The sequence below is a fragment of the Mixophyes fleayi genome, chromosome 4 (genome assembly GCF_038048845.1).
Source record: "Mixophyes fleayi isolate aMixFle1 chromosome 4, aMixFle1.hap1, whole genome shotgun sequence".
In the NCBI taxonomy this organism is placed as follows: domain Eukaryota; kingdom Metazoa; phylum Chordata; class Amphibia; order Anura; family Limnodynastidae; genus Mixophyes; species Mixophyes fleayi.
This window is the reverse complement of record NC_134405.1, coordinates 89,631,966-89,650,806: the sequence shown is the minus strand read 5'-3', so window position 1 is coordinate 89,650,806 and position 18,841 is coordinate 89,631,966. Positions and strand designations below refer to the sequence as shown.

General features: G+C 41.9%; 1 protein-coding gene across 3 annotated transcripts in view; it reads left to right on the top strand.

Annotated features, from left to right (window-relative positions):
- ST8SIA2 (ST8 alpha-N-acetyl-neuraminide alpha-2,8-sialyltransferase 2) overlaps positions 1-18,841 on the top strand; it is a 239,163-nt gene that overhangs the window by 116,582 nt on the left and 103,740 nt on the right. The gene's annotated exons all lie outside the window — the stretch shown is intronic.

Here is an 18,841-nt window from a genome sequence, read left to right as displayed (position 1 = left end):
GTGATTTAGAAGTATTTCTGCATTTGTTATCGGCACATTGGGGATCCAAGTAAATTTGCCTGCTTGACAGGTGAGAGCTGCCAGCCGGTTTCTTCCAGTGGCCCCAGCCGCTTTACACTTCTATTTGCTGATTACCGTCCATATACTATAGGATTAATGCTCCGGTTTAAATACCATTAGGCTTTTTTTTTTTGGTGCAGATAGTGGTGAAATTTGGATAACCTATTATTTTTCATTACTTCCTTGAGAAACTAACGATTATCTATGAATTGGGTTTCTCTTGCTGGCAATGGGATACGCTCTTCTATACTTTGGATCATCATCATCACCATTTATTTATATAGCGCCACTGATTCCGCAGTGCTGTACAGAGAACTCATTCACATCAGTCCCTGTCCCATTGGGGCTTACAGTCTAAATTCCCTAACACACACACACACACACACAGACAGACCGAGAGATACAGACTAGAGTCAATTTTGATAGCAGCCAATTAACCTACTAGTATATTTTTGGAGCTATTCTATACATTGGATCTATTTATTTTGATCCATCTCTGTCTGGCTGGAAATATTCATTTATTTTGCTTTGGATAAAGATTAATGCTACATTTCTTAAACTGAATGCCCTTTTTCTGTGGGCCCACAGTATTACACAATTAAATATATTTTAGGTATTCAATAGATATTTGGTAGCACTTTATTCATATTATTATCTGTTGCAATTACTGTCCAGATTGTACGATTGCATTTTTTAGGGTTTTAATTTATTTTATTCTTGCATTCATTTATTGTAATAAATAATTATCTATTTATATTTAATTACTATGTGAGACCATCCCTTGATTCATCTCCAAGGTTTGTTTTTATCTTTTGGATGATTTTTAGCACTGTATCTTTGTTTGTGTATTATCCTTGTATGTGAGGAGGGTTACAGCCTCCTTTTGCAGCTGCTGTAACTAACATATCATTAACAACTAAATTAGGGCGCCATTCAAAAGGTTTTTTGTTGTTGTTTTTTTCCAATATCCAGCATGTGTCCCAGTAAACTTTTTTCTTTTAATGATTGAGCTGCCTTGCTGTTTTAAATTTGCACAGGTCCAGGTAATTGCTCACCATATGAGTCTCTCAGGAAGCAACCAACCTACTCCCCAAGTTTGTGAGACTACATGTCCAGCCTGACTACTTTTTAAACACCCACACCCTGGTGAAGTTTCTAAGCCTGATAAATGGAGTCCATCCTCTCTCTCCATTCATAACCCCAGGAACCCTTACCAAATGAGACACACACTTTGGGAGGATTTCCCACACACATAAACAGTCTTCCTGGGGTTTCAATATATACAAGGCAGAAAGCCTGGAACTTATACCACTGCTATTGAGCACGTTCCCATTCCTTCTTTTCCCAGTGTTCATTTACAAGCTTCAGTGATTCTCTGAACTCATGAAACTTCTAAAATTCATAGTTTCTGTACCTCTAGCACAATGTTTTATTAAAACTCAAGTCACTTGTTGCCATAATATAATCCCAATTTCCTAATGTCGCCACTACTCTACTACTTTCTTTTTATCTATGTCTAACTAAACATATCTCACCATATGACTCTACATAATCATACTGTCATAATCTTCAAACATATACTGCCGCTGGACAGGTTTTAAACAATTTTTCTTTACAAATACACAACAAGTACAATATCTTGAAGTCTGATTCTACCTGCACCCATCACGCAGCTCCTCTCCAGCTTTCTAGTTATCTTCTCCCCATCTCCTCTTGTTCCTAATGTTGTGCTTGTAGCTGAGAAAGAAGTCAAATTAGTTCTCCAAAACTCAAAAAACCCTCCTTCTTTCACTTACTTTTCAGCCACTTTTGAACCTGTTAAGCTGCCATTGTCTTACATGTTAAAAAGTATTAACATGTAATATGCAAGATTAATACTTTGTTGTATGCAATACAGTATTATTACAGTATGGCTAAAGTACTAATAGACTGCTAACAACTACAAAGTAGCATTCTAAAATAGATTTTGAATAGACTAGTAAAAGAGCAAAAAGATATCACAACCTTTTACAGAAAGTTGCCACAAAGAAAAAAATATAAAGCTATGCCTTGCTTTACTACTTTCTTGTGTTGAACTATGTTCTTACTTTTAACCAGCCACTTATCAGAACAAATGCACTTTTCAGACAGTTCGTAGGAACATGAAAAACCTTTCACAGCTAAGAAACCTCACTTGGTTTTGAGCGAAAGATGTAACCTCAGCTACAAGCCAATATATATCTATAATAGGACTTTCTTTCTGATATAAAAAAAATGTCTTTGTTGATATGTTCCAAATAAAAAACAGCACCCATAATAATGAAGAATTGGAGTGTAACAATTGTAACTGCCACTATAAAAAGTATTTGGTTGGAAGCTGCCGTTCACAGGAATTTTTCACAAAAAAATAAAAAATGAGCCACAGATGAATTTAGGCAGCTCCACAATGTAGGAAATGTGAGCTAGTACTGCACTATTTCACAAGCATATAGTAGATTTGTAGAATAGCTTCCCGGGATAAGCAATAGGATCATTCATTCTTTGGTATAGTGCAAGCATGTTCGCCTTGCTCGTGTTTAGCTCACATTTTTAAGTCTATCTAAGGTTGGAGAATTTAATGTGAATTTTCAAACTTTACAACTGGTGTAACGAACGGGTACGAGAACCCCATCAGTGTCTAATTGTATGTCTAGATAGGCGTATTGTCACATGCCGGCCCGTGCACCGGCGTTGTTACCTTCCACCTGTAAGCGGTGATTCCGGAATCTTGATGACACCCTTGGATATCATCCGTCATCCTTCCTCCCCGTCTGGCTCCGCCTACCACTCTGCCCAGCACTCACCCAGGGGACAGCGACCTGCGGGATAGGGGCAGCTAAGTCCATACCCCCTTGCAGGGGTCACTGGCGAACACCACCTACCCGTTAGACTCTGCATCCCTGAATGAGCAATATCACCTGGCAGTTACTAGGGATCCACTAAATATCCGCGGGTTTTCTTGACTCGTATTATTTACAAATTTGTTTTTCCTTATTTTTGTCTCATCATTTATAAATCTGTTGGGGTTTCTTCTAAAAGAAACCACACATACTTTTGATATGACTGGCCATGCACATTTGTAAAAGTTGTGATTCTTCTAAAAATGTCCATAAATGAGGCACGATATGATTATGCCACTGTACAGAATGCTAGTTAGTAAAGTAGAACACAACACATTTTATAAATATCCGTTATTCCGTTGTCAGTGTTGGTCTCTTCACATCAGCTGCTACAGAGCGGCTGAATGAATGCACCTGTAACGCCTAATAAAACAGACAGCTGCTCAGGTGTCCACCTAGGTGCCTATTTGAGTTGCCACAACAAATCATTTAGGCTGGTACACACCACAGAACATTCTCCCGATGCAAAATTAACTATTTTACCATGACTGAAAAAGAAATGTCCTGATCAACCTGCCGATTCATGTGTACTCAATAAATGTATTTTACAAGAGTTCTCTTCCATTCTGTGCTCTTCATCTGTCATAACCGTTAGCTGAAAAGATCTTGACTCTGTACACTCCATATCTATGGACACTGCTGGTCTTGGGTGCATATACACTGCAGATTTGGAAGGACATTGTTCCATCAGTGATCGAGATTTTTAGTCTGGTTTAAAAATCAAATGAAACGATATGATGTGGTTTAGAGCGATAATTGTTCATTGATGTAACATGCACACTATTGTTATATAGGGCCGTCGTGTGATTGGACCGATAATCGACTGAAAACCCTGTAGTGTGTACTCAGCCTTACTGATTCTCACAACCTTATCTGACATTTTTTGTATAGTCTTGTTGTTTGCAGGTTTCTGTAACTGTGAATATACGTGTATTGTAAAAAAATTGGTATTTATTTTGTTGATTATTTGTATTGTATTTTTAATTGTAATAATACAATATAAATTTGTGTTTGTTTTATATGTTCTTTGTTGGTTACTTATCAACAGTGGAAAATATTATGCAGAGATACTTTGTTGGCTTACGGCATGTTGTAGCAAAACACTTATTGCAAACATATGCACTCCACTTCTCCAACAATACAATTACATTACAGTCTTTGCAGACATGGACCACTCCAAAAACTCACTAACATAGGTGGGGACTTCTCACTTCTATATGTCGACTGAGTATTATACTAGCCTTTGGTGTCTGGAATTAACATGAAAGTAATTACAGCATTCAGCAGGGATGAGGCTCATTGTGACAGGTATTAAATGGTTCAATACCTGTAATAAACCCCCCAACCCCCCACACCAGGTGTTGTTAATTACACAGCAGCCAACATTTTCAAATTATTGGGGGCAGATACCCATGTCTATGCATGCCGATAACCATGCATGAAATCAGTCATGTAATACACTGACAATATCACCAGTGAGACATTGCCACCTTTGCCATGAATATTGTACTCAACCACCTGATGTTTTCAAGGTACAATTATATTTTGTATTTTCCTACCTTCATGGTACATATGCTAATTTATTTCAACATGGTATAAAATATTTTTTTCTTGTAGAAAACACCCTGTACCACCATTTGTCAGATGTGCTCTGGCACATAGTCTATAGTGTTGCTGCTGTCCACTGCATTGTTGGAAATAGATGCTGCTTGGTTATGATCGAGTTTCCCCTGGAAACAAGGGTAAATTGTCATCAATTTGAATGTGCAATTTTTTCTCCCTGCAACGGCGCAGATTCATTCTTTATGCAGAAGTTCTAGGTGTCACCAGCAGGTGTCAGCAGTTTTGCACAGCTTTATATAGTTTTTAAAGGCATGTTCTGCTTTTCATTATATGCACCTATTTCATCTTAAGTGTCTATTATTACCGGCTCTCCTATTGCTTAAGTGCCTTAGTATTGTGAATATTTACTTAGACAAATCTTTGGCCCTCCAGGAACTTGTGGATTACTGAACTTCTTTGCCCTGCTTCATTTGATACTCTGCTGAGGGACTTGATCCCACTGTCTCATGAGCACGTGCCTTGTCTTGCTTGCACGTCAATGAAGATCAAATCCTTTTGACTCAGATTCTAGTTGCCCTATAGAGTTCACCTTTTCTGAAAACCTTGACTTTGGCCCATACATGTCTTTTGTTATTGATTGCCTTATATTTGTGTTTTTATGTTTGCATTATTCTGTTTTTATTTCATTTCTGCTTACATTTTTAATATTATAGTATGATTACAGAAACAATGCAGGTGATTACCAGTGCCAGCTGGGTGCAGTGTTCTTTTTATATAGAAAAATATATATATTGAAAAAAGAATAATATAATCACAGAATAAACTAAAATGAACATAAATAATAAGATTTTTTTCTAGATGCAAATATAATTTTAATAGTAGAAATTAGGAACAATTGGGAGCTTAGAGTTCTTCAAATTTGTTTCAATGTGGTTTCAAAACTGGTTTGTGAAATTAGCTCTAAAGTTCAAAAGTTTGTGATGAATTCTTAAACTTTAGATTGAGCTTTACTGTAAATATTGTATTGTATTTTTAATGGTTTTACATGCAAACGTTGATCTAGGAATTCAATCTCAAAAACAGTAATGTTTGCTATTCAAATTACAAAAAAACAAACATTATAAATTCTTAAACTATAGTCATTTAAGTTTGAACAGGCAACATTTACTGTTTATTTAATTGTGAGCCGCGGAATCGAACTTTGCCCTGAAAATGCAGCTATGGGGGTTGAACCCAAAACAAATTTGACCAAAAACATTAATACCACAAACAAGTTTAAGGGGTATATGTACTAACCTACAGGTTTGAAAAAGTGAAGATGTTGCCTAGAGAAACCATCATCATCATCAACATTTATTTATATAGCGCCAGCAAATTCCGTAGCGCTTTACATTTGGGAACAAATATTAATAAGACAATACTGGGTAATACATACAGACAGAGAAGTAAGAGAACCCTGCTCGCAAGCTTACAATCCATAGGACAATGGGAGTTTGAAACACAAGGGCATGTGCTACATCATATTGCACAATGGACCAGCTAGAATGCAAAGGTAAAAGTATTGAGTGGGCTGTGTGTGTGGCAATGTTGGTCAGAGGATTGTTGTCTTGCGTTAGCTGTGTAGAGGATGGTAATAGGGTAATCTAGGGAGATTAAGATGGTGGTTGAGGAATATTATAAGCTTGTCTGAAGAGGTGGGTTTCCAGAGAATGCTTGAAGGTTTGAAGACTAGAGGAAAGTCTTATTGTGCGAGGGAGGGAATTCCACAAAGTGGGTGCAGCTCGGAAAACAGTCCTGTAACCGAGAATGGGATGAGAGTGGAAGAGAGACGTAGATCTTGTGTAGAACGGAGGTGTCGAGTTGGGAGATATTTTGAGACAAGTGAGGAAATGTAACCAACCAGCTTCTAGCTGTCATTTTGTAGAATATACTAAATAAATGATAACTATAATCTGATTGGTTGCTATAGACAACATCTCCACTTTTTCAAATCTGCAGTTTAATACATATATCTTTAAGTCCCTCAAACTCACCAAACTTCTAACTGGTCCAAATAATTCTCTAGTAACTATGCACTAAGGATACTCAGAATAATAGAACCCCGTTGTAGTGTTTTCACACAAAAGATTTCCTGTCACTTTTGCTAACTCAATATTACCTAGAGAACTCAAGACATTGTTGTTTGGATTTTTCCATTATGTGTCTTGATGTACCTGCATGGTGTTGACATATAAATGAATTTTGAGCTGCGATGAAAAAGACAAAAAAACTGATATTTTATGGCTGGATATAATCTGATACTCCATCCATTTCTCAAAATCCTCTTTGTAGAGTTGCTCACAGCGGGGCTTGAAACCACTAGCTGAGCAAAGATAATTTAAAAAAAAGTTGTCTGTGACCTTTCAGGAATCTGCTTGTGCAGAACATGCACAGTACAATTAATGGCTGTGTATAGTAGTTGAACATTGGGCTCCCTTTGAAAACTAGAGCTATATTATATACTGAAGACATTTACAGTTTAGGAAAATGATAGGATGGAAGAAGTCACAACAGGAATGCGATGGGACTGGAGATGTCACTATCTGAATGGTACTATTCCTTTCTTCTGCTTTTATTTTATACAGTACAAAGGGAAAGTGTAATACATTGTGTTATAAATGCTAATAAAGCAGTGACTTGCCAGAGGACTGCTGTGCTTTGCATCGCTCAGGAATTCTAGAAAAAGTCTAAAGATTCTGCTTCCTGTGTAGCAATCATTCATGCTGAAAGCACCTCTTCTTTACTGTTCATATCTTTTTTTTATTTTAAATGTCTTTTTAAGAAATATTATGCATGTCATACTTGCCTACTTTCGTCAAGTGTAGTCCGGGAGAGGGGCGTGGCCAAATGCGCCATTTTGGCCCTGCCCCTGTGACATAAATTCCGTTTTGTAGCAGGGGGCGGGGCCAAAATGCAGCGAATCACCACGAATCATGTCATTTAGGCTAGGCAGATGCGGGATGCGAGAGACTTGTCTGCTCTCCCTGGAGTCCGTGAGACCGACCCCAATTTCGGGAGTCTCCCAGACATTCCGGGAGAGTTGCCAAGTATGATGCATGTTGAAATAAGTCATATTTGCTTCCTTTTTGGACCTCCCCTCCGGAATTGCATCATCAAGGCCCCGCCCACTTCAGACTAAAGTGAAGCAGAATCTGAATTTAACATTTTACAAAGTAGGCATTTATATTTTTGGGGGTTTGTTTTGTATGAGGTGATGTATAAACAGAAAAGTAATTTATATCATTTAACTGATCATTTTATATTGTGTTTTTCCGTGTATTCTAAAAACCAAAGTTAATAAAATGTAGATGGAATGGTTGATATGGCGCTTCACTCGGTATGCAGCCGAGTATGTGCCACTACCCCTCTTGAACACAGATAGACAAAGATATATATATATATATATATATATATATATATATATATATATATAATATACTGTGAGGAAACTGGGTTTAACGTAACCTTCTGCGCCGCACAGTTGGCCTACCGGTACCTACCAAGTGTTCAAAATCACCCAGGCAAGTATCCAAAATAATACAAATAAGTTTGTTTAACAAGTTGGTAATATGAAACAGCAATAAACACATTTACATAATAACTTGCAACAAATAACACTAGTCTGGCACAGACAACATACAGAGCATAATGAAAACGCCTCCCTCGCCAGTATCCTTGTCACTCTCAGAAACTGCTGTCTACCAATCCAAACTTATCCACCTCTCTCCTTTAAGGCTGCCAGCAAAGGTAGCGGCCTTGAGTCACTGTCACTCCGCTTTCGGCAGACACACAGCTCCCAAAGACCTAGAGAGGTAGATCAGGGCAACGGCAATGGGACAGATTGTCACTTTCCTGTTAAGGGCAGAGAAATACATCTCAACGCCAGCCTGACCTCAGCTATCACTTTTTAGTGAATGCCCATTTGCTGTCCTCTAGATCTCCTTTTTAAGCTAAAAAATGACCTCATCAGCCATTTCAGAACCTGCCTGATTGGTCCTTTTTGGGGTTTACCTTTCCACAGGTAAACATACAGCCAAAGGGATAACAGATGAGTCACTCTTGATTTAATTAGGGACAGGTATTGTTCTGTGGCTATACAGCAGAGTTTGTTAAAACAGGTGAGATCACAATCCAGACACATTTACATTTATATACACCTCTGTAATTAAACATCCAGCTCACATCTAAACTAAGATGAGACCCCCTGGTGTGCTGTACATTCATACATGATTGGTGGACAATAACACTTTTGCCTAGACTGAAACAATGGACTAGTCTGCAAGATAATGTTACATGCTGGCAGACCTGTTACTACTTTCAAAATAGAATATACACAAGTCTAAATATGACTGAGAAATATGGGGAACCAGAGCGCTAGATAAAGTATATGTTCATAGTCCGCAGTTGACAGGTTGAGGTGATATTAATGCCTCGTTTCCCCATATATACATACATCAAGCGCTCCCTTAATGACACAAGTAGATGTATGGTCTTCTTTTTATGCCAGATGTCTACCAAGATGAACCTTCTCATCTACAGGATTGGTTACATGACCTAATCTACAAAACAGACTCACAACACATATTACATAACATAGTGTAGTATGTAAATAATAATCATAAAAATTATCGAAGTGGTGAGTAATGTGAATCTAATTCTTTCCACCGTGAAGGATTAAGGTAACTCTTAGGCTTTCACCCGTGGTCTTCATAAACTTCCAAATCCTACTAGGTTTATGCTTAAAAGATTCTAGATCATGTTGGGCCTTCAAAAATCTCTAAATCAATGGGTTTCCACGAGATACCAATGGAGAAACTAGCAAAACCCATCTATTTAATACAATACTGCTAAAAACATGAATTCAATAAAAACATCCAATGATCATCATCATCATTTATTTATATAGCGTCAGCAAATTCCGTAGCGCTTTGCAATTGGGAACAAACATTAATAAAACAATACTGGGTAATTCATACAGACACAGAGGTAAGAGAACTGTCACGGGCACTAGGAGTCTTTACCCAGGGATCACCAGGTGATAGGCTTACCAGAGCAGTATAGGTGGTAATATGGTACTCTGGTAGCAGGGTGATCACGGAACAGGAAATAGCAGATGATGAGATGCTCAGGAAAGTCTATGACTAGCAGCACTGGCAATATGGAGGTAGTAATACACGAGGAACTGTATGGACAAAGGACACGTGAAGGTAGTCAGTGGTCTGCGGTAGCAAGTTGTACCACTGCTATAGTGAGGAGGAATGTCCAACAGAAACGAGGAGGTGATGAGAGTCAGCGGTCTGCGGATAGCAAGTTGTACCGCTGTCTGAGTGAAGGAATGGAATCCAAGTGGAGGTATCCGGGGAGTCAGTGGTCTGCGTTAGCAAGTTGTACCACTGCTATGTGAGAGGATACTGGAACAGGTGAAACTGTAAACAGGAGTCAGTGGTCTGCCACTAGCAAGTTGTACTACTGAATATATATGTGAGGAGGTGCACGGGGAGAGACTGCAACACAATATATACACGGGCACCTTGACTTTGATCCACAGTAATATGCACAATATAAATGTATAAATGACTGAACAACACTGCCAATATAGAAAGTCTCTTGAAGTAATCCGGCATGAGATAACACAGTCAATGATGGCAGTAGAGTCAGCAGATAGTACACTCCAGAGGAGAACCAACACAGTCAATGATGGCAATAGACTCAGCGGATAGTACACTCCAGAGGAGAACCAACACAGTCCAGCAAGGTATGCAATACACAGCACAGTCAATGGGAAGTATGCATACCGTGGTTCAGGAGAAGGCAGTCAGACAGGAGTGCAGAGATACCTGAAGGGCAGGAGGCCAGCAGGATACAAGTCCCTGGATGGGTGAAGCAGGGGTCTAGCAGGTGCAGCGCACAGGTAGGTAGACCAGCAGGGAACACAGGAAGGCGTGGAGAGCGGATCAGCAGTAGATGGATGAGTAGCGCTGAGAAGTAACAGCAGCGGGTCTCTGCGGGAACACGGAGGTAACCAATAGCAACCAGCAGGTGCAGTAACGATGGGACACCGGAGCAGAGTTGAACTGGAACAGATGATCACGGAGAGTAGCGGGTAGCAATAGTGGCAGCAGACTCAAGGAAACACGGTAGAGTAGACAAGGACTGAAGACTGAAGCGCACAGAGGCAGCGGATAGGAATCAGCTAAACAGTCACGATGAAACACAGACGGGTTGCAGGTTGAAGACTGTAGTGCACGGAGGCAGCGGATAGGAATCAGCTAGCAGTCACGATGATGAAACACAGACGAGTTGCAGGTTGAAGCCTGTAGTGCACGGAGGCAGCGGATAGGAATCAGCTGGCAGTCACAATCATGAACAGGTGAGTGGATGTGGTTGAAGCCTGTAATGCACGGAGGCAGCGGATAGGCATCAGCTAACAGTCCCAATGATACATGGTAGAGTTGAAGTGATTAGAAGACTGTAGTGCACGGAGGCAGCGGATAGGAATCAGCTCACAGTCACGATGATATAGTAGATGGTAGAAGTGGTATGGGAACCACAGTAGCAGAAGTGGTTTGGAAACCACAGAGGTAGAAGTGGTTTGGAAACCACAGGAATCAGCAGGGCTGAATGAACAAGGAAACACAGGAACACCTTCAGAGACTCATGGGGAATGAGACTCCAAGATCAGGCAACGTGGTGTTGACCACAGGTGCTTAATATAGGGAGGTTGCCTGATCTGCCAATTAAGTTAAAGGAACATACACTGAAGGTTTGGAAAGGGCTGCGCATGCGCAGTCCCTCAGGATAGAGGACGTCCACGGTTCCTAATAGTCCGGGAAGAAGCACTCACAGTCCGGTGAGTGACAGTACCCCCCCTTTTAAAGGTGGGCACAGAACGCCTGGAACCGGGCTTGTCCGGATTTTTGGAATAAAACTTCTTCAGAAGGGCAGGAGCATTAAGATCTTCAGCTTTGATCCATGAACGCTCTTCAGGACCAAAGCCCTTCCAATGAACGAGGAAACGGAGGACTCCTCGCGAAATTTTTGCATCCAATACCTCAGTAATCTCGAAATCCTCCTCCTGATGAACTTGAACTGGCTGCGGTGCTGAGGGAGGAGTCGAGAAACGATTGATAATAAGAGGTTTGAGTAAGGACACATGGAAGGCATTGGAAATCCGAAGATTCTTAGGAAGAAGAAGTTTAACACATACTGGATTGATAACTTGAATGATCCTATATGGACCAATAAAACGAGGGGCGAATTTCATAGATGGAACCTTCAAACGAATATTTTTGGTAGATAACCAGACACGATCTCCAATTTTTAGTGGTGGAATAGCCCGCCTCTTCTTATCTGCGAAAGACTTATATTTGTTAGATGTCTTCTTTAAACAGGTTTTGACCTGAGACCAGATATTTTTGAAGGTCTGACAAGCAGTCTCCACAGCAGGAACTTGGGTGGGCGGGAGGGCAGGAAATTCCGGAAAAGACGGATGGTGACCGTAGACCACAAAGAATGGAGTTTTGGATGATGACTCATGGTACATGTTGTTATGGGCGAATTCAGCCCAAGGGAGCAATTCTACCCAGTTGTCTTGGTTGGCTGAAGAGAACATCCTAATAAAAGTCTCAAGATCTTGATTGACTCGTTCCGTTTGTCCGTTAGATTGCGGATGGTAAGACGATGAGAGTGCTAATCGTATGCCCAAGGTTTTACAAAGGGCCCGCCAGAATCTGGAAACGAATTGTACTCCTCTATCTGACACAATCTCAGACGGACATCCATGGATGCGGAAGATTTCTTTAATGAAATGTTCAGCCAGAGTAGACGAGGAAGGTAAACCGGACAGAGGGACGAAATGAGCCATCTTCGAAAATCTGTCTACCACTACCCAAATAGTATTGTGATTCTTACTTGGTGGCAAATCAGTAACGAAATCCATACTAATATGGGTCCAAGGCTTGGACGGAATGGGTAGTGGTCGCAGCAACCCTGCTGGAGTTCTGCGGGAGGATTTGAACTGAGAACATAAATCACAGGAAGCAATAAACTCTTTGACGTCTCTCCTCATTGAAGGCCACCAGTAACTACGAGAGAGAATCTCAAAGGTCTTATGTTCACCGGCGTGTCCAGAAAAACGAGAGGCATGGAACCACGAAAGGATTTTCCTCCTCAGAGTAGGAGGCACGAGGGTCTTCCCAAATGGTAGCATTTTGGTGGATGACGCAGCCAGAGAAATACATTTGGGGTCTAGAATAGCATGGTTGGGAACCTCTTCTACATCAGAGGACGTCACAAAAGCTCGAGATAGAGCGTCAGCTTTCTTGTTCTTAGCAGCTGGTTTGAAGGTTATAATTAATTCAAAACGGGAAAAGAAAAGAGACCATCTTGCTTGACGAGGGTTCAAGCATTGAGCAGATTGCAAATATGACAAGTTCTTATGATCCGTGAAGATCGTCACAGGATGGCGAGCTCCTTCCAACAAGTATCTCCATTCCTCTAATGCAGCTTTGATGGCCAGCAACTCCTTGTCCCCGATAGTATAGTTTTTCTCTGCGGGCAGAAGACCCCGAGAGTAGAAGGCACAAGGATGTAATTTTTGTTGCTCCGAGCGTTGGGAGAGAATAGCTCCTAAGCCCACATTAGAGGCATCTACTTCTAGGAAGAAGGGGAGTGTCACATCAGGTTGTCGCAGAATGGGAGCAGACGAGAAGGACTCTTTGAGGATTTGAAAGGCTTGGAGAGCCTCAGATGACCATTGCTTAGTATTAGCCCCTTTCCGAGTTAAGGCCACAATGGGAGATGCAATGGATGAGAAGTCTTGAATGAAGCGTCTATAGTAATTGGCAAAACCTAAAAAACGCTGGATGGCACGAAGAGTAGTTGGCTGAGGCCAATGTAGTACAGCATTTACTTTGTCTGGATCCATCTTCAGGCCAACTCCGGAAACTATATACCCCAAGAATGGAATCTGGGGTAACTCGAATGAACATTTTTCCAATTTACAGAACAATGAGTTTTTCCGTAGTCTGGAGAGGACCTCTGCCACATGTTGGTGATGAGAAGGCAGGTCCTGTGAGAAGATCAATATGTCGTCCAGGTAGACAACGACACATACATATAATAAGTCCCGAAAGATCTCATTGATGAAACCCTGGAAAACCGCGGGGGCATTACACAGCCCGAAGGGCATTACTAAATATTCGTAATGCCCATCTCTGGTGTTAAACGCGGTCTTCCATTCGTCACCGGAACGGATTCTAATTAAATTGTAGGCACCACGAAGATCCAACTTAGTAAATATCCGAGCTCCCTTGATGCGATCAAATAGCTCAGTGATCAGCGGAATGGGATACCGATTCTTGATAGTAATGGCGTTGAGTCCACGAAAATCTATACAAGGGCGTAATGATCCATCCTTCTTTTTGACGAAGAAGAACCCAGCTCCAGCGGGAGAGGTGGAAGGTCGAATGAACCCACGCTGGAGATTCTCCTGTATGTACTCAGATGTGGCTTGAGTTTCAGGTAACGAGAGAGGATAGACCCGACCCCTGGGAGGAGTCTTGCCAGGTAGAAGGTCGATCGGACAATCCCAAGAACGATGAGGAGGAAGACGTTCAGACTGAGCTTTATCAAACACATCGGCAAATGAAGCATACTGAGGAGGGAGTCCCGGGGAGGACGATGAGATGGAAGATTGCTGTACTTTAAGAGGAATAACTTGAGAGAGACAACGATGGTGACATTCAGGCCCCCAAGACGTAACTTGAGGGGTGCGCCAGTCAATCTGGGCAGAGTGACATTGAAGCCATGGAAGGCCTAAGACAATCGGACTTGTCGTAACAGGAAGAATTAAAAACGAAATTTCTTCATGGTGTAGTACACCAATCTGAAGGGTTACTGGAGACGTACTCTGGGTGATGAGACCATTGATGAGACGTGATCCATCTATAGCCGTCACAGTAATGGGTGTTTTTAAAGTGATCACTGGTAGGGACCATTGATTCACTAGTGATTTAGAAATGAAATTTCCTGCTGCTCCGGAATCAATCAATGCCTGTGACTCAAAGGATTTGGTAGCAAAGGAAATCGTAACATCGAAAGCGCAGACTTTAGATTTCATAGACAATGGAGAGGACTCCAGGGACCCTAACTTCACCTCTCCAGAACTAGTTAGGGCCTGGCATTTCCCGATTTCTTAGGGCAAGAACTGAGCATATGTGTGGAATCAGCACAATAGATACAGAGTCTATTCTTTACTCTTCGTTTCCTCTCTTCTAAAGATAATTTGGAACGTCCTATCTCCATGGGAATCACAGAAGGTGAAACTGGACGAAATTGAGGGTTTAAACGAAGAGGTGCTTTAGCAGAAGTTGTTTTCTCAGATTCTCTTTCACGAAATCTCATGTCTACACGATGGCAAAGAGAGATCAAATCTTCTAGTGACGAAGGAAGCTCTTGGGTAGTCAGTGCATCTTTAATTTTATCGGAGAGCCCCTGCCAGAAGGCGGCAACTAATGCTTCAGTGTTCCACTGAAGTTCAGAGGCTAAGATCCTAAATTGAATGACATACTGTCCTACTGTATGGGAGCCTTGTCGCAAACGAAGAATGCTGGAAGCAGCGGAGGTCACACGACCTGGTTCATCGAACACACTTCGGAACGTGGAAATGAATTTGGCACTATCTTGTAGAATTGGATCGTTTCTTTCCCACAGAGGGGAGGCCCAAGCCAGGGCTTGTCCAGAAAACAATGAGATAAGATAGGCCACTCTGGAACGATGGGTAGAAAAATTTTGAGGTTGGAGTTCAAAATGGACTGAACATTGGTTAAGGAAACCTCTACAAGTTTTGGGGTCCCCGTCATATTTTGACGGAGTAGGCAGGTGAAGCGTAGGAGCTGTAGACACCTGGGATGGCACTGGGGAAACGGAGGAAAGCACAGGAGCTTCAATACTAGCTGTAACAGTCTGTCCAGATGTTCCTTGGGAGGTTAACGATTGGTAACATTGAAGTAACAGCTGTTGGCGAGCATCCTGTTGCTCCACACGGCTGACCAGATGCTGCAGCATCTCTTTAGCAGTAGGTTCCGTATCTGGGTCTGTCATGGCCTGATCTTACTGTCACGGGCACTAGGAGTCTTTACCCAGGGATCACCAGGTGATAGGCTTACCAGAGCAGTATAGGTGGTAATATGGTACTCTGGTAGCAGGGTGATCACGGAACAGGAAATAGCAGATGATGAGATGCTCAGGAAAGTCTATGACTAGCAGCACTGGCAATATGGAGGTAGTAATACACGAGGAACTGTATGGACAAAGGACACGTGAAGGTAGTCAGTGGTCTGCGGTAGCAAGTTGTACCACTGCTATAGTGAGGAGGAATGTCCAACAGAAACGAGGAGGTGATGAGAGTCAGCGGTCTGCGGATAGCAAGTTGTACCGCTGTCTGAGTGAAGGAATGGAATCCAAGTGGAGGTATCCGGGGAGTCAGTGGTCTGCGTTAGCAAGTTGTACCACTGCTATGTGAGAGGATACTGGAACAGGTGAAACTGTAAACAGGAGTCAGTGGTCTGCCACTAGCAAGTTGTACTACTGAATATATATGTGAGGAGGTGCACGGGGAGAGACTGCAACACAATATATACACGGGCACCTTGACTTTGATCCACAGTAATATGCACAATATAAATGTATAAATGACTGAACAACACTGCCAATATAGAAAGTCTCTTGAAGTAATCCGGCATGAGATAACACAGTCAATGATGGCAGTAGAGTCAGCAGATAGTACACTCCAGAGGAGAACCAACACAGTCAATGATGGCAATAGACTCAGCGGATAGTACACTCCAGAGGAGAACCAACACAGTCCAGCAAGGTATGCAATACACAGCACAGTCAATGGGAAGTATGCATACCGTGGTTCAGGAGAAGGCAGTCAGACAGGAGTGCAGAGATACCTGAAGGGCAGGAGGCCAGCAGGATACAAGTCCCTGGATGGGTGAAGCAGGGGTCTAGCAGGTGCAGCGCACAGGTAGGTAGACCAGCAGGGAACACAGGAAGGCGTGGAGAGCGGATCAGCAGTAGATGGATGAGTAGCGCTGAGAAGTAACAGCAGCGGGTCTCTGCGGGAACACGGAGGTAACCAATAGCAACCAGCAGGTGCAGTAACGATGGGACACCGGAGCAGAGTTGAACTGGAACAGATGATCACGGAGAGTAGCGGGTAGCAATAGTGGCAGCAGACTCAAGGAAACACGGTAGAGTAGACAAGGACTGAAGACTGAAGCGCACAGAGGCAGCGGATAGGAATCAGCTAAACAGTCACGATGAAACACAGACGGGTTGCAGGTTGAAGACTGTAGTGCACGGAGGCAGCGGATAGGAATCAGCTAGCAGTCACGATGATGAAACACAGACGAGTTGCAGGTTGAAGCCTGTAGTGCACGGAGGCAGCGGATAGGAATCAGCTGGCAGTCACAATCATGAACAGGTGAGTGGATGTGGTTGAAGCCTGTAATGCACGGAGGCAGCGGATAGGCATCAGCTAACAGTCCCAATGATACATGGTAGAGTTGAAGTGATTAGAAGACTGTAGTGCACGGAGGCAGCGGATAGGAATCAGCTCACAGTCACGATGATATAGTAGATGGTAGAAGTGGTATGGGAACCACAGTAGCAGAAGTGGTTTGGAAACCACAGAGGTAGAAGTGGTTTGGAAACCACAGGAATCAGCAGGGCTGAATGAACAAGGAAACACAGGAACACCTTCAGAGACTCATGGGGAATGAGACTCCAAGATCAGGCAACGTGGTGTTGACCACAGGTGCTTAATATAGGGAGGTTGCCTGATCTGCCAATTAAGTTAAAGGAACATACACTGAAGGTTTGGAAAGGGCTGCGCATGCGCAGTCCCTCAGGATAGAGGACGTCCACGGTTCCTAATAGTCCGGGAAGAAGCACTCACAGTCCGGTGAGTGACAAGAACCCTGCTCGCTAGTTTACAATCTATGGGACAATGGGAGTTTGAAACACAAGGGCACATGCTACATCATATTGCACATTGGACCAGCTAGAATGCAAAGGTAAAAAGTATAGAGTAGGCTGTGTGATCAATCACACAGCAATGTTGGTCAGAGGATCTTGTGTTAACTGTGTGGAGGGTGATAATAGAGTAACCTAGGGAGATTAAGATGCTGGTTTAGGAATATCATAAGCTTGTCTGAAGAGGTGGGTTTTCCGAGAGTGTTTAAAGGTTTGAAGACTAGGGGAAAGTCTTATTGTGCGAGGGAGTGAATTCCACAAAGTGGGTACAGCCCGAAAAAAAGTCCTGTAACCGGGAATGGGAGGATGTGATGAGAGTGGAAGAGAGACGCAGATCTTGTGCAGAACGGAGGTGTCGAGTTGGGAGATATTTTGAGACAAGTGAGGAGATGTATGTTGGTGCAATTTTATTGACAGCCTTGTATGTTAATAGAAGAATGTTATATTGGATTCCTTGAAAAACAAGCAACCAATGTAGAAACTGACAGAGTGACTCAGCAGAGGAAGAACAGTCTGCAAGGAAAATCTATCTAGCCGCTGCGTGCAAAATAGATTGTAGGGGTTCAAGTCTGATTTTGGGAAGACCAGTAAGGAGGGAATTGTAATAGTCGATGCGAGAGATGATAAGTGCATGAATTAAGGTTTTTGCAGTGTTTTGTGTGAGATATGTGCGTATTCTGGAAATGTGGCCGCAGATTTGCACTTTTGCTTCCTTTTTATTATCCCTATTCAAATCAAATCGCCGGTTGGTTGCGTAGGTTTAGTGCATTATAAACCTTCAAACAATGTTATAAAATAACCCTCATTTAGTGTTGAAATAAAAGAAAGCTTAATCCTGACTCAATAACAAAGGGTAAAATGTAATATTTTTTTTTATTTCCATTTAGTTATTATTTTCTTTCAATAAATGCAGAGCTTTTGTTTCACTGTTCAGCATTACTGCTTTTTGTTACATGTCAAATCCTGCTGAGCATCTTATCAAGACCCTTATTACATTAGGTGTCAAGTGAAGTAATACGCCCCTAATGATGTATTGTCTTCATTGATGGGGAACTGATGTAATGTCTCCTGGTTACATTTTATTTCACAGCAATACAACACTCTCTCTAGAAATGGGTATTATAACCAGGTTTTGGACAAGCAGCAGGAGGACTTCTAAGCTCTCTATAAGGGATCATTTGATTGTTAAAGCAAAGCTTACAGACAGTAACAGAATTTGA